The following is a 24026-nucleotide window of genomic DNA, read 5'->3' as shown; positions in this document are numbered from 1 at the left end:
ATGTGGAATGGTGCATGTCTTTTGGAATGGTGTATGTGGAATAGTGCATGTCTTTTGGAATGGTATATGTGGAATGATGTATGTCTTTTGGAATGGTGTATGTGTGATGAAATGAGTTTGATAACACTTTAATCAGCCTGTCCCTCATTTCTCACATAATGTGGATTATAGCAAGTAATTTTTATAGCCCTTGTTTTTGATCCCCAGCTGAACAGAGTACAACTGCAGTGTCTAATTACATGTGGATAAGGGGACATTGTAACTCATTGTAAATAAGTATACTGGTTATTGTATATTGTTGATGTGGCAGTGAGGTTGTTATTCATTGGCCTTAAAGTGAAGCCAGAGGGGTTATGGGTAGGTTTCAGTTTGCAAGATACTGGTGAGGGGGAAGGCTAATTAGTATCCATTGTTCTCACAGGACTACTCCAGACGTTTAATCTACAATCTGGGTTCTGTGGAAGTATAGCTCATCTCCACTCCCCTCTCCAACCCCCATAGTCCAGGACTCACCAATGTTTAACAAGGAGAGGTCCAGGGGTTTGCCCAGGGAGGGGAAAACACTGTGGAAATTTGACCCTAGATATAAGGAGCCACTCCAGGGGAGGAGGTGATATATTCATTCTGGGATTTGATTCATGGAAGGTACATTGTAGCTGGTTTTGAGTTTTCGTTCTCTACCAATGGACTACAGCTGCAGCTAAGAGAAGAACTCCATGGGTCTTTAAGTCAAGGGACAAATGATGTGATAAACCTGCCTGGCATTTATTTACTGTGTGAACATAATAATCTAGTGATTGTTTTATTACCAATAAATGTATTACTTTACTTTCTAACTGCATTTGCCTGAGGGACTAATAAGAACCTTAAAAGGTACTGGGTAGGTTTCCCTGGCCTAGGAAGGCACCCGTGGGTGGCCAGCCAGAGTGAAGTGGGTCGTATTGGACCCTAAAACCTAGTATTTTCACAGTATGTATTTTGGAAAGGTGTATGTCTTTGTTTCTCTTTTTCTTTTAGGCTTAGGTTGCCAACATGTCTTATCAGCTGGTATTGCAGGTACTAGTGACTAGTGGAGTCTGGTCACTCACAATCTGTCCATCTGCAGGTACAGCTTACGCATTTATCAAATGTTGAACCTGCTGGAATAGAGTCCGACTGGTAAACTGTATTCAAGTCTGTAGAGCTTTCAAAAAGGTTGAGAATTCACATCTTAGACTTCCAATTTAAGCTTTAGACACTTGTTCTATTTACTTGTTTTATTTGTATTTTATGTATTGATTGTAATTTACTCTTATATTTACTCTTGGGAATAAAATATTCTAGCTATTTGCCGTTCATATGTAAACTAGATCTACTTTTTATATTGATGTTTATTACACTAATAAAAAAAATCTATTTTAAAAATTAAGTGCATGGCCTGTAATCGGTTTTCTGATTATTCTTATGACATTCAGTATTTAAGATTTGACTTTTAAAGACCGCAATTAGGGAAGAGTATGAAGGTTATCAGCTCTTGTAGGGCCTGATTCATCGGGTGGCATAGGCAAACCGAGGGGGGGGTGGGTTCCTAGTGCCTGGACACCCCCCTCCAAGCCTGGGGCACTGTATAATTGAGGTGGCTGGACCCGGCCCCCGCTTCACACAGCTTTGCTTGAAAAGGGAGATCTGCGTGCACCACGGTAGAGCATGCAGCATTGTCCATGTATATTATGGGGATAGGAAGAGTTGGAGAGCAGCCAAGCACTGTCTAAAATTATAGCTAAGCCCCCATGCATGCTGGTCATGCCCACTGGCGGCGTGGTGTTGAAATCCCCCTCTACAAATCCTGCATTTGCCCCTGGGGTGGGGTACGTGATTGCGATGACTACAAAGTCGACAAAAGTTATATAGACAGGAAAACGCCGAACACTATAATATCTACATGTTTAAAATACACACTTGCTTAAAAATATGACAGGCAGTCTCCGACACCCATGCTACAACCCCTGAGAGCAGAAAATCCCGGCAGTGCGGATTGATGTCACTTAAAGCGGCGACACTCACGTTTACGGTATTAAGGTGGCAATGCCAGGACCCGGCAGCTGGATAATGTAGAACGCAGTGTACACAGGTGTATGTCCCAGTTCTGGTCATGTGCAAAGTGATTTTGTGTACAATATTCACAAAAAATCGTGAGATATATGTCTTGATGAATCAGGCCCAGTGTGTGGAGATAAGTAAATACTATTGTATGTCTGGCTGGGGGTAGTCTTCTGGTGAACATTTTCTATTTTTACAGATGTAGCAGAAATTCGGTATATGAGCACAGTAACCTTATTACATCACCAACACATCTCTCCTCTTCATAAAAATAAAAAAAATCAGTAGAGCCAGTATTACCCTCTGGTATAAAACCTTTTTGAATCTTGATATCGCTCCTAAGTCTAAACCTCAGATCCAATGGGAATCAGACCTTCAGCTAGAATTGTCGGAGGAAGACTGGGAACATATTTTCGCCAACTCCTTTAAAATGTCTAAGTGCCTTAATCACACTGAGATGTTGGTAAAATTATTGAATAGAATATATGTTACCCCAGACAAACTTCATAAAATCTGGCCTTCCATATCCCCACTATGTTGGCGTAATTGTTCTGAGCGTGGTGATATTTTCCATATATTTTGGTCATGCCCGGTAATAAGGCCTATATGGAATAAGGCCTTTCAATTGATAAGCTCAGTCCTTCGTCACTCAGTCCTCCCCACACCAGAGTTAGCTTTATTGCAATATTATCCCCCCTATCTTCCCAGTTGGGATAGATACGTGACAGGCCAGATACTGATAGCAACCAAAGCAGCTATAGCTCAGGCTTGGAAACAGCCTCTCCCCCCTACTCTGGCCAAGGTAATCTCCAAAATTAATTTCAATTTTGAAATGGAAACCCTGGGTGTCCCATATTCCACGTCAACATCGTCCCCGCTGATTAAGTGGAGAGCCTGGCATAATTATGTGACAGATGGGGAGGGAAATTTATCCCGTTCGCTTCCCTCGCCCTCTAATGACAATGACGTTGGTGAATGATCTTTTGTTTGATGGTGTGTAAAGTATTAGTCAAGCCAAATGTATACAACGTATAGACAGATACATTTGATTTTGATGCTGTATATTTTTCAAGTGTATTGTGTATGTGTTCCATCCCCTTTATGTACCCTTTCCCCCCTTTTTTTTTTTTCCTTCTGTACCCCTTTTGAAAAACCTTGAAAAACCAATAAAAATTTTATTCGTTAAAAAAATCACCAAAGTGTTAGCACTAAATATTAGATTTCTATTTGAATTTTCCATATAATACAGAAAGAAAATGAATGATCCCTTATTGACTTGATTTTCAATTTCAGAGAAACCTAATTTGTCTGTTTATTTAAAGCCAAGACAATCAGCTACTTGTGAGTTGAAGTATGACAAATATTTTAACATATGTGAGCAGTTACTGTAATTTAACATTAAGAAATTAATGTGTCAATTAAAGTGATTCATGAACCTATATATTGTAAGAGTGACTAGAACTACGTGTGCCAGTGAATGTTTTCTGGTTATTGCAAGACACAACAAGTTAAAGAGGAAATATTACTTAATTGAAAAAAACGACTAACAGCGAAATAATAAATTAATGAGGCTCCAGAAATTCCTCTGGTACAAATGATATATAGGACTAGGATAGCGCCTCTTTACATGCCCCCTTAAAGCAAATAAGGCAGCATGGTGGCTCAGTGGTTAGTACTTCTGCCTCACAGCAATTGGGTCATGAGTTCGATTCCTGACCGAGGCCTTATCTGTGTGGAGTTTGTATGTTCTCCCCGTGTTTGCGTGGGTTTCCTCTGGGTACTCTGGATTCCTCCCACACTCCAAAAACATACTAGTAGGTTAATTGGCTGCTATTAAATTGACCCTAGTCAGTCTGTGTGCGTGTATGTTAGGGGCAGGGACTGATGTGAGTGAGTTCCCTGTACAGCGTTGCGGAATTAGTGGTGCTATATAAATAAATGATGATAATGATGACGATGAAATAATAGGGTCCTCTCCCGACACTACCCTCTGTTAAATGAAACCAGTAACTGGATCACACAACAACTGGTGGCTCCAGAGGATTCAATCCATCCAGTTCTCTTTAACAGAGCTGTATAGACAGATTGTAATATTAAACTTTGGTTCTGTCCATCTCAAGTCGTTTGGTAACAGATGCATGGCTATTCAATGCTTATTGTGAGCATGCGCGGGTACCAGCAAATCTGCAATCGAGCCCCAATTGGCCCTTCTGTTTCATCACAGTGCAAATCAATCCCCGAACACAAGTTAAGACAAGATTCAGGGATCCCACGGTGCAATTCTCATGTGGCTACTATGGGTCTTTCACCTCTCCCACCAAGAACTTCCAACACCTCTGTGCTGTCACTTGGAGAGAAAAAGGCTACCAAAAGCTGCTATTAAATGTAGTATAACCAATTACTAGCCTCTCACGTGCCCCTTATTTATATTATAGAGCATGTTACTGGCCACTGCCGGGCCCCTTCCCTCTGAACAGTGGCACTGAGGCAGGGGTGAGTGACTCTGGGGCATGGGACTATGCTGCTTAATGAAAGCATGGAGCTATACAGCAAGGGATTATAATGTACTGAGAGCATGATACTGTACATGGGGGCATGGAGCTATAGAGCAAGGGAATATATTGTGTACTGGGAGCATGAAGCTGAACATGGGGGCATGGGACTATAATGTGAACTGGGATCATGGTGCTGTTCTGCATGTTACTGTATGGTGTAGTAACATGCAAAACAGCACCATGATCCCAGTTCCCATTATAGTCCCATGCCCCCATGTTCAGCTTCATGCTCCCAGTACACAATATAATCCCTTGTACTGTGAGAATTGCAGCATATTGAAAAGTGAGACATAACAGCATGGCAGCTGTGCTGTATAGTGGGGCATGTTATGCTATATACTGGGGGCATGGAATTTATACTGGTAATTTGAGGGTGTATGTTAGAATAATGTCCATATACTTATAGCGTGATGCCTACTCCGAGTTCCCCGACACAAGTTGTATGATCACATCGTGCCCCGCCCCCTTGCAGATGGTTTAACCTTCGGAGATAATTGCCTTCTCTCCCGAGAGTCCAAGAGGTCTCCCCTTAATTTGTCAGTCAGACATTCGGGGGACAAATGTGATTTAAATGTATCAACGTTATGCATGAAAAATTACTCCTTTTTCTCATGTTATTCCCCCGTTCTCTAAAAGCAGTTGCCGTGCACTCATGTTTTGTATTTTCACTTTTACCTACTAGTCCAAATGTAAATAAAAGCTGTGACCTTATTTCGCCATACACAAGTGTTATGTCTTCACTTCAAAGGATACATTGCCTGTTTAATGTTTTAATACAATAGAGTAATGGGTATCAGATGCATGTCAAGTTATATAAAATGCTCCTCTAATTAAAATGTATAAGATCGTGAGTCCCCATTCAGAGTTGTATAACTGTATCTCACTGTCTGCAGGAGGCTGAAATAAACAAAGCTTTACTTTAAGACATAAACCAAGAACTCTGTTGCTTAAGAAAGGGAACAGCCCTGGGCACGAGAAAGCTCAATTAAAAGTGTTTACAGAAATTGACATCTGTCCAAACTTCCTCTGAGCTCCAGGCTCCCCAACCAATATGTATTTTCACTCCTATCCTCTCTATTCAGTCTAGTATGTTTATAAAGATGACTGATTGCATCCAGCACAATTGTACACATCGTCTCGGCTGCTAAGATACCAGAGGGGAGACTGGAAATGATCGTTATGTAATACATATTAGCCATTGAGAACCATATAGAGAGTTCTGTCCATTATAGGGTTACTTATGATAACCCACTCACTGCTGAAGCTTCTCAGAACCAAGCTGACAGGTGCTCACTGAGCTTGTGTGCGCTGACAGTTCAACTCTTGTCACTAAAGACCTTGGCCACCGTAACTGAATAGTGGAGAGAGGAAAGTTCCACGCAGGTGCCCAACAGCAAGGGCTGGGGGGCAGGGGGACATATGCCCCCAGGGCCGGTCCCATAGTGGGCAACCTTGGGCTGGGTCTCTGGGCTACATGCATTTATTTTCCTTTAAAAAAATGTCCTAATAGGCTGCTGAGCTGAGTGTCAACCCCCCAGGCTAAGGTTTGCCAGCCCTCCCCCTGCCTGACAGTGAGCCAACCCTGACCAGAGAGACAGAAGACCATGGTTGCTTCACTCAACAACTTACTCCCTCTCAGGAATATTTATCATATGAGAGGACGGACTGAGCAAGAAGCTTTATTCAAATCTTCCCTCTTCAGGCTCCAGTAGCCAATTTATTTACCAGTATTGTTATTATCTTTTGTTTATACGGCACCACAAAGGGTCCCCAGCAACGTACAGAGAGTACAGATAAGACATACATGAGAACAGTAAGTACAACACTTGGGATACAGATACACACAGTAATAACTGCTTGGATGCAGTTATCAGAAAAAATTGCACGGTGTACAGAAACAATGCAGCAAAAGACAAGACAGAGACAATAAATAACAGGTACATGGGTACAGAGGAGCGGAATAATAAATGTATGGATGCACTTAACAGAACAAGTCGCATAGCATATTGACATAATCCAGCAATAGACAAGACATGGATAAGCAAGGTAGACGGTGGGAGAACAGACATGAGACATAAGGTAGAGGAACCTGCTCAAGAGACATTACATTCTAAAGGAGGCGTTAATGAGAGTCAATAGGAAGAAAATGTACAGTAGGCTAAGTTGCGTCCTCAATGGTGCAGAGGAAGGTAAGATGCTTAGGCCAGGAAGGTGCACAGGCCTAGATGGTACAAAGTACTGGAGAGTCAAGATGGTGCAGGGGCCCAGGTTGTAAAGCATTCTGTAAGTCCCATTTGGTACAGCATTCTGTGGGTCCGGGTGGTACAACATTCTGTAAGGTCCAGGTTGTACAGCATTATGTAGGTCCCAGGTGGTACAGCATTCCGTAGGGCTCAGGTGGTACAGCTTTCTGTAGAGCTCAGGTGGTACAGCATTCCGTAAGGCTCAGGTGGTACAGCATTTCATAGGGCTCAGGTGGTACAGCATTCTGTAGGGCTCAGGTGGTACAGCATTCTGTAATGCCCAGGTGGTACAGCATTCTGTAAGGCCCAGGTGGTACAGCATTCTGTAAGGCCCAGGTGGTACAGAATTCTGTAGGTCCTGGGTGGTACAGCATTCTGTAGGTCTCAGGTGGTACAGCATTATGTAGGTCCCAGGTGGTACAGCATTCCGTAGGGATCAGGTGATACAGCATTCTGTAGGTCCTAGGTGGTACAGCATTCCGTAGGGCTCAGGTGGTACAGTATTCCGTAAGGCTCAGGTGGTACAGCATTCCGTAGGGCTCAGGTGGTACAGTATTCCGTAAGGGCTCAGGTGGTACAGCATTCCATAGGGCTCAGGTGGTACAGCATTCCATAGGGTTCAGGTGGTACAGCATTATGTGGGTCCCAGGTGATACAGCATTCTGTAGGGCTCAGGTGGTACAGCATTCCATAAGGCCCAGGTGGTACAGCATTCTGTAAGGGCCAGGTGGTACAGCATTCTATAGGGCCCAGGTGGTACAGCATTCTATAGGGCCCAGGTGGTACAGCATTCTGTAGGGCCCAGGTGGTACAGCATTCTATAGGTCCCAGGTGGTACAGCATTCTGTAGGGCTAAGATGGTGCAGGGGCCCAGAGGTGATTAAGTCCTGGGTGTCTTAGATGGTTCAGGGGCCTTGATAGTACAGAGTCATGGAAGACCTAGATGGTGGTTGTGCCTAGATGGTGCTGGGGCCTAGATGGTGAATGGGTGTAGATGGTGCATGGGGCCTAGTATGTTTTGGACTTTGGGAGGAAACCCATGCAAACACAATGAAAACATACAAACTCCACACAGTTACTGTATGACAGCAATGCTGACCACTGGGGCACTGTGTTGCCCTTATTAAAATAGCCCTGGATATTGTTGTATATATGAATGTCCTTAATCCACCTAACTCTTCTCTTTGTTGTGAAAACTAATGCTCCTTCACAAATGTTACCGTCATGCCCTAGTAACCTGTGTGCCTTGGTGGAAATCTAGAAATTGGCAAAAGACAGTACGTTAAAAGTAAATTATTTTTGCAAAGTATGTTTTTAGGATCTCATTCTTAAAATAGAAAGATGAGATCTGTATGTCCGTAGCAGTTATGTACATAAGAGTAAATTAATTAATCTAGTGTAGTTTTGCCTTCTAAAGCAGCAACAGCAGGAAGCTCTACTTTAAATCCAGACCAAGACCTCGGCATTCCAACGTCCGGAGAACTATGTGGACTGGTCTGCACATCTCAGCTGGAATTTCAGCTTTGCTGGTGTCACCCAAGGTTATGAAATAGGCTCAATATCTGCATTCTTTCCCTCGGCATCTGGGAGTGTGAAAGGAAGAAATGTTTTGTTTTAATTCAAGAAAATATTTAAAAAAATCATTAACCTTGTGAAGTCAATAAAATTCTTATTAAAAGCTGAAACCACTGTCAATTCTTAATGGAACTGTAAATATAGATACTAAATCCTAATACTAATTAGTATTAGGATTTAGTATCTATATTTACAGTTCAGCCATTAAAAAGCCTTAAAGAATTAATGCATCTTTATTTTCTGGATTTCCTAATTTCCTAGAATTCAAGAATACTAATAAATTGATAGTGAGCAGGGCTATGTGAATATGTTTTTCATTACAGGCTTCACTTCCCAAGATGCAGTTCTCAGTTGTAGTAAGGCAGCAAAGTACACTTGCAACTTCCAAAAACGTTTGTCATACCATATTTAGCGTGTCCTTGTCTCTCCGCGTGATACAATGAAACCTAACTTCGGGAATTAGTCACCACAACAGTGATGCCTTTGCAGCTAGGGCAATGCTGTTCTTACTACCTCCTAAATAATGCTGTTAAAGTGTATGTATGGGAAACATAGGAATATACACTATAATAAGAGCATTTGTAGCTCAAGACTGTAAGAGGGCCTACAATGTCACTTATCTATAATATAAATGTCTAGTGGCGTGTGTTAGTCTGTCTGTCTGTATGTGTGTGTGTGGAAAAAATAAAACCAAGCTGCAGTGCCACCTGCTGGGCGGAGTTATACACTGACCTACTAAATTCTTAGTGTGTAAGGAAAAATAAATTCAGAAAGGGCTGAAATTTGGTATACTAAGATGTTTTTAATTTGTTAATTTAATTTGTTAATTGTTAAAAGTGTTTATAAAGATTTAAAAAAAATATATATATATTTCTTGAAGGAGAAGTGACAGTTGGGAGTGGTTGGTGGTTGCCGGGGGTGACAGTGGGGAGTGGTTGGTGGTTGCCGGGGGTAACAGTGGGGAGTGGTTGGTGGTTGAGGCCTGGGCTATGGCCCAAATGCATGACAAGAACCTTTTTAACACCTTAAGTAGCTTGATTTGACTAGAATGCATGAGTATCATGCACGGGTTAACTTGTTTATTAATAAGTTTGTTATAAGTTAATGGTTCAGTCGTGACCATTACAAGAATTTATAAAGAGAGCTAGGGGAGACTGTGTTTTCTAATAAACTTAGGGAGTTCTTTAGGAGGCTTGGCCAGTGCCAATGGCAGTTTTAATTTGCAAATAATGTTATTTACAGCCCTGCTTTAATTAACTAGATCATACTTATCTACTCTCCCGGAATGTTTGGAACTCGCGAATTGCAGAGAATCTGAAGACTGTCTGAGATAACAGCACAGTGGCTTAGTGGTTAGCACTTCTGCCTCACAGCACTGGGGTCATGAGTTTGATTCCCGACCATGGCCTTATCTGTGTGGAGTTTGTATTTTCTCCCTGTGTTTGCGTGGGTTTCCTCTGGGTGCTCTGGTTTCCTCCCACACTCCAAAAAAAAACATACTGGTAGGTTAATTCTACAGGAATTTAGTCTGTAGATTTTGTCTGTGTGTATATGTCAGGGAATTTAGACTGTAAGCTCCAATGGGGCAGGGACTGATGTGAGTTAGTTCTCTGTACAACACTGCGTAATTAGTGGTGCTATATAAATAACTGATAATACTAATAATAATAACACCACATGAGCACTAACAGAAAATGCTTAAAACAGGAGATAGACAAAGAGCACAGGTAAAAAAAGGTCAGAAAAAAAACCCAAAGCACTACAATAAAAATAGAGGAAAGTAAAAGAGTTTTCTTGAGGGAAACTAGATGGACAACTTCTTAATATCCATCTTCTGCAGAAGTGTCTACGCCATTGTACCTTTAATTATCTTGTACTTTCCCTGGAGTCCTGTTGTGCTCTTGTGTTAATAGCTGCTGGTTAAACCCATATGCAGCCATGGAACATATCACTAAGAGGTTAAATCGATGCACTGCTGCCCCCATAGTGACTTCATTAAAGATTCGTAATACCCATCTTCAGCATTCATGTCTAAGCCATGGAAACGTTAATTATCCTGTGAGTGTTGAATTGTAAAAGTGAATTCTTAGCTGTTGATAGGAAGGTCACATATTAGTAGTACTTGCTGTATAGCTGCATCAGATTATTTGTAATTAAGGGACCAATTTATCAATGGATGAAAAGCCTTATTGCAGGTCATAACAGGAGTTTTTGATGGCTTTTTCCATTTTGCCCTATCACTGGTTTGTAACACCTCCATCGCTGGCAGTAAAGACTGAGCATGCACAAGTGGGCTAGCCAGCTGACACATGGTCATATCTGCAGAGACTGAGCTGGCAAAGTTAACCCTTACCACCCTGGGCTGGTATTAACAGGGCAACTGACTATCACTCAGCTGCCCGCTTATGTTTTTTTTAATGCTTTATTTATGCTTATGGCTGCAATAAAACCTCCCTTATTGCTGCAAACGGGGGCCAATGATCTTCTGATCTATCAATTAGGAACAACTAAAATACTAAACCTTTAATTGTCCTGGTACTGTACAGCTGAACTGTACAGACAGCTCTACATAGTTTTAATAGTAAATTTGCATCAAGCTGAATGAGAATACTAATGGAGATCAATTGTATGTTGACTTGATTAAGTGGATGTTTCATATGAGATTAAGGTGTTTACCTTAAGACTTAGCCATGAGATTGTTCTAATTCTTTTAATGTTTAATTAATTGCTCCACTCCTCCATCCAACCTTCCTACACACCTGTTCCTAATAAATGTTATCACTAAGCAATCTTATTCTACTTGTTTGAGTCCTGTACATCCTTATGGTTCCCCTCTCTCTGCATTGGCGGTCACCGGCTTTCTCTCTATTAGGAAAGAGAGGACCTGCTGCTAAGGACCCGCTAGAACAGCAGTTGGCAACATGACTGCAGTCCCCGATGTTGTCAGAAGGGGGCAGACGGCTTCCGCTTCACATGACCTTCCCTGCACTGTGCTGGGAGGGCACACAGTATACCCAGAGTAGGAGGCAGTGCACTGTGCACTCTATCCTTCGTCTGTGCGGCCCCTTTGAAGGCTGGGGGGCCCGCGCAAGCTGATTTATGTTACCCATCACCGAGCTAGAGTGTTACACATGCTCCTTACAGGAGTGTATCTCTCTACACTAAAACTCATCCAGGACTGGCTGGGCTCTAGGTTAACCTTCCAATTCCACCACTGAATCCCATTCTTCTCCTCAGGGACAAAACTTCTAGTTAGCTTCCCTAATGGTTGCATCCCAGTAAAAGTATTTAACCTAAGCAGTGTTACATACACTTTCAGAGATCTGTCCCCTTTTTCATTTTGCCATTGAAAGGGGTGGGGGTATAAACTTTATATATACATTTGTTTTAAAAATGTATGTGAATGTTTTCCCCATGTAATGTCCATACAATAAAAACATATATACTCGAATATAGTACCAAAATAAATATATAAAATTTGGTTGGGGGAGCAAAAAATAAAAAGTTTTCTTGTCAGTGAAATCATGAAAATGTGAAAAATGGTGGGAACACCTGAAAGCAAATTTGACTAAAACCTGGCTGCAAAAGAGTTCATTGAAAAATATGTTTCAGACCTCCCTCCCATTAGCCTTGGAGACAGTCTGGCAAGAAGAGCAAGTAGTAGGCTAATCAGCCTGTCTAATATGCTAATTGCTCACTAGATAGCACCCTGCCTCTTCCCCCATTAAGCCTCCAGCATTTTGTCAGTGCTCTAAATAAGGGTCAAATGAGTAGAACTTCAAAATAAATTTTGAACCCCATTCGAAGTTATTTACTAATTTAAGTGCAGTTACCCCAGGAGCAACTAAATACTTTCTTTCAAAAGCTCACAATACTGATTGATTGATATGGATGTCAGACTGGGTAAGATTTCACTTATGTTAGTAAAAAACCTCCAATGAGCAGGGAAACTGGGACCATTACTTCAATTGTAGCAGAATCATTACTTCAACTGTAACAGAACCATTACTTCAATTGTAGCCGCTGATCAGTAATGTCCTCAACTTACTTCTGTGAAATATCCATTTACTTTCACCACGAGCAGAAATTCAAATAATAATTTATTTTATTCTGATATTGACCTTAATCACACAAGATTTCCTCTTGTATTAGCCATAATGAGCAATTTCACTAACAAAAATAAAGCTTAGATGGACTTGGAATAAATAACAGTTGCATTTTGATCACAATAATAATACCATAAAAGCGGATAATATGAAATAACAATAAGATTCACTTTTTTTAACTAAACTAGCATGCACTGTGGGTATTTTTAGCTGCCCCTTTTTTATGTGTTTCTATATTTCCACTATGTTCCTTTTTTTTTGATAAATCTGCCAATCCGCTGGTATTTATTTGAAGCACGTTTTAGACAACAATATGAACTCTTGGGGGGATTGCAGCACGAGATGTAAACAGATGAATATGTTTCAAGTGACAGCAACTGTCTTGTTTTTCAGAAGGAGACAATTGCAATGGAAAAGTACCACACTCAACAACATAAAACAAGCCAAATAGGTTATAAAAAGGTTTATTATAATGAGAAAAAGGAATTAATTTGGTCCTGTAGACAGAAAGCTGTCTCTGAAAAAAAAAAAGGTTTAACGATCTGTGTAAATCGGAACAAAGCAGATGGGGATTAGCGGTGTTCGGAATCCCATCAAGAAGTGGCCAAAAAATGAACTTAAAGCCACCAGGGGCTAGATTTACTAAGCTGCGGTTTTTAAAAAGTGGAGATGTTGCCTATAGCAACCAATCAGATTCTAGCTGTCATTTTGTAGAATGTACTAAATAAATAAAAGCTAGAATCTGATTGGTTGCTAAAGGCAACATCCCCATTTTTTCAAACCCGCAGCTTAGTAAATCTAGCCCCAGGTGACAATGCAGATCCCTTCATTAACACCATGCATTTTATGCACAATGTAGTTTGTAGGCTACACTGGCGCAGTATTGTCATATACCATATTGGTGTGGGTTGTGTATGTGTGTCTGTTACATGTAACTGATGCTGGTTTAACAGTGTGGATGAGAGAGGAGATTTACAGGCAGACCCTGGAGTCCTGTTGTGTTAACAGCTGCTGGTTAAACTCATATGCAACCATGGAACATATTGTTAAGAGGTTAAATCGATGCACTACTGCCCCATAGTGACTTCATTAAAGTTTCTTAATATCCATCTTCTTCAGAAGTGTCTAAGCCATGGAAACGTTAATTATCCTGTACTGAGAATTGAATTGTAAAAGTGAATTCATAGCTGCTGATGGGAAGGTGACATCTTAGTAATACTAGAGATAATAGATTATTTGTAATTAAATTATTCTGATCTATCAATTATAGGAAGAACTAACATTCTGAAACTTTAATAGCTTCTGTAGGTAAAGCAGAGCCATAGAGATGTATCTCAGTTGTTTTAATTGCAAAATGGACATTAATACGAAGACTGATACGGCCCAACTGTATGTTAACTTAGGTATTCCAAAATATAAGATTTAGAGCAGTGGTCAGGGAACAGGGGTAAATTACCCCAAATGGGGTAAAAATGAAATTCCTGGGGGTAATGCTGCCGATTCACATGCTGTCAGTTGGATTGTAGACCCCTTTAAATGTGAAATTGCTGTTGTACCAGAAGAGCCTCAAGGGTTGGCAGAGGCACTTCTTGAGCTTCGATGCAATAATGAAGCACGTCATATTTTTGGATGTCAACAGCTGCAAAGGCATCAAAATTGCACATGAGGAGGCAGTCAAAAAGTTGCTGCCTTTTGCAACAACCTACCTTTGCGAACAAGGATTTTCCACTCTAACGAACATAAAAACAAAGCAGAGAAATCGATAGGAAGCTGAAGACTGTACCCAAATTGCTCTGACATCAAAATGCCCCAATATTGATGCTCTCAAATAAAAAATTAAGCCAAATCATTTCTCCAAAACCTGAAGTTTTGAAGTTGAAGCTTTCAAAGAAATTTTGAATAGATTCAATAAAATTTTGAATTCCAATAATTAATAATATATGATTTCCTTCCTTTCAAATCAAGGGGGAAACATCGGCGTATCTTAATATATTTGGGGGTAAAAGGTAAAAAAGTTCCCTGACCCCTGATTTAGGTGTTAACCATGAGGTCGTTCTAACACTGTTATTCTGTAATGAATCATTCTACCCCTACACCACAACTTCCCCACTCCTCTGTTGCTAATAGACGCTATCACTAAGCAATCTTGTCCTACCTCTGTGGCTCTTGTTCTATATGGATCACCTCTCTATGTGTTAGTGTTGGTGGCTTTTCCTGAGTCTGCGAAGAAAGGGCCGGCCTCTAATTACTGTCATCTTCACCTGGCAAAGAGGTAAGTTAGCCACTCTGAGCCCGTACCACAGAGTCAGCTGATTGTCGCTCACTGGTCCTGGTGATATTTTTTAATGCCACAACAATAAGTTTTTTTAAAAAATAGCAGACTTATTGCTGCGTTCGGGGTCTCAATTGTAAATAGTTCTGTGTTCAGGTGTTTAGCAAGAGTCAGCCACGTTTCAGCCACGCTCACCACCGAAAGACCAGCCACACCCTTGTCAGTACATGTACAGTTAGCCAGAGAACAATACACTACAGGTGCGTGTGAGTGTGTATTCCTTTATTCATTAAGTATATTATACAGTATTTGTTTTTGTCAACTAGATATCTAATTAATATTATCTGTGAGTCATTGCATTGCACAGTTTATATACTTTTCAGATGACTTTTACCAAGCTCCACCATTTATCCACTGCTAAACTTTTACACACTCTTAACCACCAACCTAACCCCAGAGCCGTAACTTAGAATTCTAGCGCCTGGGGCGAGAAAGACAAATGTCGCCTCCCTAGCACTCAATTTTAACCAAATGTATCTAAAATATTCCTAAATTGCGCCCCCCATCAGCGTTGCGCCCTGGGCGATCGCCCCTGTCGCACAGCCCTAGTTACGGCCCTGTCTAACCCTATAATAAATGTCCCATACTGACTTCAACACATGGGGGGTCATGCAGAGTTGAGCGCAAGTAGCTGTTTTGAGCGTATGTTGCAGTTTTTTTGCAATGCGCATGCTCAGAAAACAGGCGCCCATAATTGCGATTGATGCAAAGTTGTACGGATCTCAGATGTATCGAGCCCTGTGACTGAGTGGACTGAGAGGGAGAGTAAATGGGCATTTCGACGTTCCCCAAAGTACAATATGGGAGCGTTGACGCAATTGCGATAAGATGAGACCTTGAAATAATTGTAAATGCGCCTGATACAGGAGTTTCTTTTGCACCTGCTCGCCCCTGGGGCAATACCAGTGATGACGATACAAAAGCTGGCACTGACATTCAGGATAGTGAAGTCAACCAGTGGCTGCGTGATTGTGGAACTATTTACACTGCTAGAATCAGTGTTTTCAATCAGGCCGCCATGTACTTACATATACCTGATGATAAATATTATTGTTTTAATCACAGTTATGCCACTGAATATTTTATTGTTTTATTTAATTTATGCTATATAATCTTTTTTAAATTCATATCTGTCAGTTTTATTTTTAATGAAAGTGTAGAAAAAGGGAAGAATAATGTTTTTGTTGCAGTGACAGTAGCTTATTCATGTATTTAATAAGGTCTTAATATTACATTTATATTTAGTACATGGTGTCACACAACATGGCACAGTGCAAAACTTTGAAAAATGACATAATAATTTAAACATACGTTTGTTCTTTATTAATAAGCTACATAGTTCTCCTAATCAATGAGTGTACAAATGAAATGACACAGCAGTTTAAGAACAGGCTTAATGGAATAGATGGTGCATCATAACAGCACAAGGATAAGGCATACTTGCCAACTTTTCCTCGGAGATCCCGGGGGAGGTGGGCATGTGGGGCTTGACGAATCACATAATTTTAGCCCTGCCCCTAAATGATTGTCACAAATTTGGCCAATTATAGCAGGGGGTGGGGCTAAGATGACGCAATATTTGCGTCATTAAGCCCCGCCTTTGCAACTTATCTATTGCTGGGACGAGAACCAGGAGGTTGCCCTGCTCGCCCAGGAAGTTTCCCAGAAATGCAGGAGTCTCCATGACATTCCGGGAGAGTAGGCTATGCTTAAAGAAAAGCAGCTAATGAATCTCTAGAGACTGAAGTGTCTTTTACATTTCTGTCTCCATTACTGAAGTCATATTGTCTTACCCATCAGTCTTTCTCCATGAAAATGGCCACCTCTATAGGCATCAATACATGGACATAGGACACAATTTCTAAACTGTGTCATCATGCCACAGATGGCGAAGCCAACCACGTCTTGTACTGGCGCAGCACCAGGGAGAATGCCAGACTCTTCAGGGAGTGAGGGAGATCACCCCTATTTCAGGGAGTCTCCCTGACATTCAGGGAGAGTTGGCAAGTATGGGATAACGTAGTAAGATAATATGATGCACATGAAATGTATATCATAAAAGAGATCAATAGAAAGCCGTACGAATTGTTTCTACTCTGTATCCAGCCACACAATACACACATTGGTACATGATGTATACCTGCCATATATTGCGGCTGATGCTGAGTGAATCCTTTCCTTAGTTGCATGCTCATTTTAGGCGCGTTTTCTCCAATCACACTTTGCACGCAACTTGCGTTCCACTTTGCATCAAGCCCATTATCTGTTCATAATACTTGTATCTGGTGAGACAGGCAGGGGTTCTCTTGGGTGCCCCCTAGTGGAAAGAATAAATCAAGTACTACCTGCTGCAATTCTACTTAGAAGCCCCTGCTGGAGGCCCTACAATGCCACTGGAGAGTGACTTTACAATTACTATGTCATACCCTGAAGCAGGTCTGTCCAGGTGTAATATTAAGTTTCTGGCTCCAATTATGTAAGTCCAGCTCTGCATTTTACATTTGAACTCCCCCCCTGCAGAATCCTTTATGATCTTTAGCTCAAAATGCTTAATTAACAAGATTTAAGACAAAATGTCTACACATACAATACTTTACTACTTTTTTCACCCAGGAAGAAATAAGGTGTTACGCTTAATTTTAACATCATTTTACATAATTTAAGATCAATATTTATCAGATATACATACAGTACATGCACAGTCATTTCCCATTGTTGAGTGACCAGTGAAAAGCTGAACTTCTGTCTTTATTTGTTTCATTTTACCCCGCTAATCAATAGCAAATAGCACAAAAAGCAGCAGTTGTAATAATATACACACCAAGATAAAATTGTCATATATGTACAGATCGGCAATTTAAATGGGAGTTCATTTAATAATGACTGCATCAAATTTGATTGGGGAGGATTTAGACTAAATTATCCATATGTGGCCCTTCTTACTCATTTTGATATCTACTCTGTCTTCCTTTTTAGCAATGCAAAGCTGCGATACACACTGTGTTATCGGTGGCAATTACCGCCATCACTGTATGTGTGGCCCCAACAACATTTTTTTGTACAGATGGAATTTTTCCATGGAAGAAGCGGTTTCACAGAAGTGCAAAGTTCCAGTAAAATAATCTTTGAGTCCTCCTTTTGCTTGGTCATTCCATGGAACACCCATTTCGAACTGTATTTGAAAATATGCACTTAATGCAACTTATAGTCTATAACTGGAACCGGGAATATGTTGGTCAAATCATTCCTCCATGGTGGAGTTAGAAATCCGCACGGAACACAAATGATAGAAGAAATTCCATGCTAAAACACTTGGGGTCAAATTCCGAGAAACTTGAGCAATGAGACAATTATCCAACGGAAGTTTTGCAAATTGTGCCGTCATCTTGTGATTATACTCCCGCGTTGTCTGGAAGTGATTCGACCACTTCACCTGTACACTGAATGGCCGGAGTGACCCATGTCGCCCTCCTCTGATGTTGCTCTATCAATCCCTAAATCACTTAGACCCTGATGTTTGGGTTAAATAAAACTATGCAAAAATACTTTGTTATTGCAATAACCTGGGCTGGTCTGTGTTCCCATTTAAGGTTTTTGTTTTTATTTAACATGATTTAATGCTGCACAGATCCCTTCAATAGGAGAATAAGTAGGAAGAACGAAGGCTGAATATTGCGTGCCTGCTAGAATGAGTCATGTTTGAAGTTATGCAAAATTACCCCGTGTCTGTATAGTAAATATCAGCACTGTATACTGAATATAGAAGAAAGGCAAAATAAACGCCATTCAATAAATATTTCTGCTACAGACTTTATTATGCAGAAACATTGTAGTCATGTTTTGGTTTAGCCTCTAATTATAGGATTGATTGGTGTAGGATGTTGTCATTCTTGTGTTGCCTGGGGTTAGATATGTTAAAGAACGATGTTCGATCTGTTACTTTACATGAGAGAATTTTCCATTGCTACCTGCCAAATGACCAGAGCACAAGGAAAATGGAAATAGGTGTTTGGGGCAGTCCCCAAAAATCAAGACAGGTTGACACAATGAGAAGGCAATGGGAAATTACATGGTAGTGCAGAGGAGTCATCACACCTAGGACAGGGTTGTTTAGAAGACTTCAACTGTCATTGCCGTCAAAGCCAGATTAAGGGTTCAGGTCACCCTAGGCTTATACTCTGGTAGCGCCCCCTCGCATTCCATGCCAGGCTAATAAGACGTCAGCTTGTCCTTAATCTAATATGCGGCTTCGTTCACTTCACTCTCCAACCAATGTTTTTGTTCCGGAGTGAACAACTCAACTGAGCTGAAACATGGAGGGAGGACCGCCAAGAGGATTTTTAGCTTTTTGGAAACCCTTTCATAACTGCACAAAGGGGAGTGGCCACCTTAGGTTGGTGGCTCCTCCCAATACACAGGCAGGCCAGGACCCTAAGGCAGGTGCGTGCCCCGATATTCTGTACCTGCCCCCCCCCCCTCTTGGCACTCCTGGGTGGCGGGTGGACTGTCTCTCCTATTCACCTATGATGACTTCATCCTTTACCATGGGAATACGTCAACATTTTTATTTTGACGTATCTTATATTTTTAAAATATAATTTTGCACCCCATAAAATGTTGCGCTCTCCCCAATGAAAACCTTGCGCCCTAGGCTGCAGCGTAGTCAGCCTATAGGAAAATCAGACCCTGATTGTCGTTTCCATCTCTGTTCCCTCTTTGATGGTCTCTGCTGCCTCCTTGGTGACCCACGAGCTGCCGCCAAACGTGGGGAATATCTGTCCTAAATCTGTTTCCAGCAGGTAGCATGATAGTAAAGGCAAACACCAGGCACACAGCTACTCCAAACAAGGGTACCCATGCAGCTTTCTCTCGAACCATAAGTGGATGAAGGTTACAATAAGGTACAGTTGGGAAACATTCTTCAAGAAGAGAAGTACTAAAACACGAGGAATTGTACTGAAACTGGAGGGAAGTAGGTTTAGAGGAAATCTGAGGGAAACCTACTTCACAGAAAGGGTAGTGGATAAGTGGAATAGCCTCCAATCAGAGGTGGTAAAGGCTAACACAGGTTAATTAAACAATGGGCAGACTAGATGGGCCAAGCGGTTCTTATCTGCCATTAAATTCTATGTTTCTATATTCAGCTAAGATAAATGATGAAGGACGGTCATGTTTGAATGCAGCTGACAGTTTTAAGATTTCTACAATGACTAGTTTTATGAACCACCTCCCACTGTCTCTCCTCATTCCAGCAATACCACACCACAAATAGCTGCACAGAAATGCCAGCCACCAATGGCTGCTTTATTATTGGTGGCTGATAATGCTACTGCCTCATAACATCCACACACCCCTCACCAGCAATTGTTAGTCTGCTGCCTTAAGAGTCAAGTGTCCCCACAGCTTTTAGATTGTCAGCTCATTTGGGCAGTTTCATCTTTTCCTTTAGTTTCATGTCAAAAAAGGTGCCTGAGCTATATCTGTAACATGTGGTTAACATTGTGTGGGGTATTTCACTGCAATGTGTGGTTTGCAATGGTGCAAAAAGTGAGGTGTGTATCTTTAATATGTGGTTTGTCAAAGTAAGACACACTCGAATATTAACCCTCAACGTTCAGCTTCTCAACATGTTGACAACTTGGGATTCCTAATTTCTCCCTACCAGTTTGTATTTAATTGTTTGGTGTCACTCTCTCTCAGAGATAAGGAGCAGAGTGGCTGCCATAGATAAGAACCTGACAGAACACTACATTTATAAATCCTCTTTGGAACAGTTACCTTATTATCTCTAACACACACACACACACACACACACACACAAACAGGGATTTTCCTGCTAAGTATTCAATCAATGCCAAGCAGTTGTCAAGGTGATGCCTTCCCCCTACCTGAGCTCAGACCAAACACTTCATTAACATGCAAAATGCTCTCTCAGTACTTAACATATACTTACTCCATTTACAGTAACATAAACCATGCTGTGCCAATAATAGAAATAAATCCATAACATATGTTATTTCTTCCCATTTTCATGTGGGGGAAGGTGGATCAATCCAAAATGAAATACACACAAAATCAACCAATTACAGAAATAAGTGTGTGTGAGGAGTCAGAATTTTTAATTGGTGTTCTAACTAAGGAACCATTATCTACCTCATCCTAACCATCTTTCACTTGACTATAGGGAAAGTATCATATATTTTTTCCTTTAATCTTTCCATAAGGAAAATTGATTTCCTTTGATAATAGCTACCAATCATATTATACAGCGCTGTACAGAGAATATATAATCATTCACATCAGTCCATGGGGTATATTTACTAAACTGCGGGTTTGAAAAAGTGAAGATGTTGCCTATAGCAACCAATCAGATTCTAGTTATCAGATTGTGATTGTGTATGTCCTAACTGAGACCTAATAGGCTGCTGTCATTAATGGAGCGTTGTGAGAACTTTTGATTATTAAATTTATACTACTGGTTCTAGAAGTTTGGAAACAGCTAACACAGAGAATGAAAGAGGATCTAGTGCATGAACTGCTAGATGTAGGGGAATACAGTTAAATGGTATATTCTCACTTAACATAATTAAATAATTCCACCCAAAACTTAAAAACATTACATTTTTGGTAGAATTCTCCTATGAGTGACAAAACAAACAAAAAATGTCCTGCTTGGAAACCTACCTCTACAAAAATACTTATACCATTTGTAAGATGCATATGTAATCGATCATACATTTGTGATAAATGCTACAATATTGTGTTAGTTCATAGTAATTGGGTAAATTGCAAACTGTTCTCTGTGTTTCGTAACTTGATGATTATCTTGGCTGCCTTTCACGTACGTTATTCCCTGTACACAGATTTAGATAATCCTTCTCCTCATTAACAAAATGCAACTCATGTTACCACCTGTCTAAATATATAATATTTAATCCATCTACATTACATTACATAAGTACACTTACAATTGTATGTAGTTCCTGGGGAATCCTTTCCTTTCTTATTGTTGCATCTGTTTTTAACAAATGTTTGAATAATCATTTCAAGGAGATGTGCAAAATGTAGGCCCCGTGTGTAGCTCGCCAGTGTTCTGAAGAGGGCGTGTTCTACTCTGCCAAAGGGGGTGTGTCTACCTCCACCCGTGGGCATATCTAGTGGCGGGTCCAGCACCTCCAAGTGGAACGTATTGTACTGTGCGCAGCATGCTGTCAGAGGCTGTATAGTGTAGCTTTGCTGAATGGAAGATAATTTTTATTTTTATGACAACAGTGGTGAAAAATTAGCAAGCCAGCAGTGAAAATTATTGCCGTACTGCTTGATAAATAATGAGGTCTCCTATGCAGAAGCCTGTGGGCCCAACTGCTTGTGATTATGATGGGGAAAAAATAGAGAAGAGCAACAAAAAACTTATTGTGTCACAAATATTTTATCACATTTATAGGGCTTGATGAATAGGTCGTAAATGGTTAACTATTAAAAATCTCTCTATAAAAATTTACCAAATACATATTAGACTTCTAATAACTAAAAATATGTAAAAAAAAAAACAATGAAAATGTACTTACTGATATATGAACATACTGACTAGTACACTGGGTTGGGTACGCTTTAACTATGACCATTATTCCGACATGTTTATATCCTACAAATAAATTCCGAAATGATGAGAATCCGATGTGAAAATAAACAGACTTACCTTCAAGCGGACGCTGGACATATCCGATTACAGCCTCATGCTGACAGCAAGTGATTCCGTTTGAACAAGCGTTCGGCACTGTAGGCTGACGTCATCGCGACGTCTGCCAATAGAAATTTATAACGGAAATGTGGGGACCCCTAAAGTTAAGTGTTGAAACACTTAACCCAACATTGCAGCTTTAAACTTCTATTGACAGACGTCGCGATAACGTCAGACTGCAGTGCCGAACACATGTTGAATCGGAAACACTTGCTGTCAACATGAGGCTGTAATCTGAGATGTCCAGCGTCGGTTTGAAGGTAAGTCTGTTTATTTTCACATCGGATTTGGGGAACTGTAAGAAGAACACACAGAAAAAAAAGTATTCAATTAATGTCTCCTATTAATATAATCATAAATGCAAAACATTAAGAATGAAAACAAAGCTATTTTTAAATCCTTATTTTCTATGAAATACGTTTATTAGAATGTAATCAATGTCTACTGTACATAAAATTAATATTTACAGTTGCTCCTAATTACAAACACATGTTGTAGCATGCATACTTAGTCGTCATCACTAGTAATTGGCACTTAGACTAGACCTGTAGCTGGTGCAAGTGTTACGACTAAAACTCACGTACCTTTGAGATGCCCAAAGATTGAATCTGAAGCTGCTTCGTGCGTATGAGCTTGGCGCGCCCTTACTGTACACTGACTACGTGCATACGCCCAGTCCCCTCCCCATTCCGCCCCTGAAATCGCAGGGTTTAGTAAGGGTCCTTTGCGCTGGAAGATGAATTGAGCGTTGCTGTGTTCCATTGGGTTTGGTCCAGTTCTGGCCATGCACAAAGTAAGTATGCGCATTATACACAACGTATCGTCAGTTACGCTCCTTAACGTATCAGGCCCATAGTGTTTAGATCACAGGCTTTAGAACAACCACAACATGGGCTTCCAAGTCATCATGTAATATTATTATTTAGTACATTTCCCAGATCTCATTTTCAGAGATGAAGCCTTAGAGATGAAAAGCTAATATTTGCCCAGACGTTTTTCACCAACATATATTGGGCCGCAGCTGAAAGGGCTTAAGGACGTCTGGTTAGGGATATCACACAATTCATGTCAATCAATTGCCGAGCTTCTTGTAGGACTAGGTATTCACAGTTGTATACATTTGTTTTATATTTATATAATACGCATAACACAAAGGAGCTGGGTTGCTCTGAAACAAAAACAACAAATGTTTCTCATGACCTGGTTTAGGAACCAGATGTGGGACACAGATCACAATAAAGTATTACAAACATTAATCAGTAACTCAGTAAAAATAGATATAAGTAAAATGGTTGACTTTTATTGTGGTTAACTTTAATAATTACTTTCACTTGTTATTTAAATTATTAAGATCATTATAGTTATTTTTTGTGGAGCAGTGTAAAAACAAGACTT

The sequence above is a fragment of the Mixophyes fleayi genome, chromosome 4, assembly GCF_038048845.1.
Source record: "Mixophyes fleayi isolate aMixFle1 chromosome 4, aMixFle1.hap1, whole genome shotgun sequence".
NCBI classification, from domain to species: Eukaryota; Metazoa; Chordata; class Amphibia; order Anura; family Limnodynastidae; genus Mixophyes; species Mixophyes fleayi.
Note: the sequence above shows the minus strand (reverse complement) of the source record.